This window comes from Microtus ochrogaster, unplaced genomic scaffold (genome assembly GCF_000317375.1).
Source record: "Microtus ochrogaster isolate Prairie Vole_2 unplaced genomic scaffold, MicOch1.0 UNK14, whole genome shotgun sequence".
Lineage (NCBI taxonomy): Eukaryota > Metazoa > Chordata > Mammalia > Rodentia > Cricetidae > Microtus > Microtus ochrogaster.
In genome coordinates, this window is record NW_004949112.1 from 3,785,284 (window position 1) to 3,786,224 (window position 941).

Here is a 941-nt window from a genome sequence, read left to right on the forward strand (position 1 = left end):
GGGGGGAAGGGGAGGGAAATGGGAGGCTGGGAGGAGGTAGAAATTTTTTTTCAATAAAAAAAATAAAAAAGGGAAGAAAAACAAAAAAAAACAAAACAAAAAAAAATAAAGGCTTTGGTTTGTCTGATGTTCAAGTGTAACTGAGTATGCCTCAGCACGCTTGTTTCTCTTTACCTGTCTGGCAGTCAGGTAAGCATAGACTGGTCTCAGCCCACCCTCCATTCTTCCTGCCTAGCTACTGAGCTCCAGAAGCTCCCACAGACGTCAACACAGCTCCCCATTTCCCCTTCCTCTTCAGTCAGAGATCTGAAGGTCCCACCTGTGATTCATGTATTGATGAGATTTTCCGGATCTGGGGCTGACACTGGTTCTAGGAATCAAGGCACTTAAAGGGTGTGGTGTGTATGGTGTACATGTGCATGTGTGTGTGTAATGAACTTTAGCAGCCTGAGTGTGAAGTGTTTCCCAGATGGTGATGCTGCTTTGAAAGTTCATGGAACCTTTGGAATGGTAGTGAACGCTGACAGAGGTGGTTAGGGTGGACCTAAGGGCTAAACCTACTCCCTTTCATCCTTGAGATGTGGCTGACTGCCTCGTGCTCCTACCACAGACAGGAGTCGGTCAGTTTCCTACCATGCCTTCCTTGCCACAGTGGACTATTCTTTCTGACATATGAGTCAAAATAAATGTTTCCTCCCTTTATTTTCTTCTTTTAGGTATCTGGTCACAGCAACGAGAAAAGTAACTAAGATTTTCTCCAAGATGCTGCCCTGTTACCTGGTCCTCCTTTTCTTTTACTTTTACTTATGTGTGTGTTTCTGTGGTATGTGTTTCTGTGGTGTGTTATTTCTGTGGTGTGTGTTTCTGTGGTGTGTGTTTCTGTGTGGTGTGTGTTTCTGTGTGGTGTGTGTTTCTGTGGTGTGTTGTTTCTGTGGTGTGTG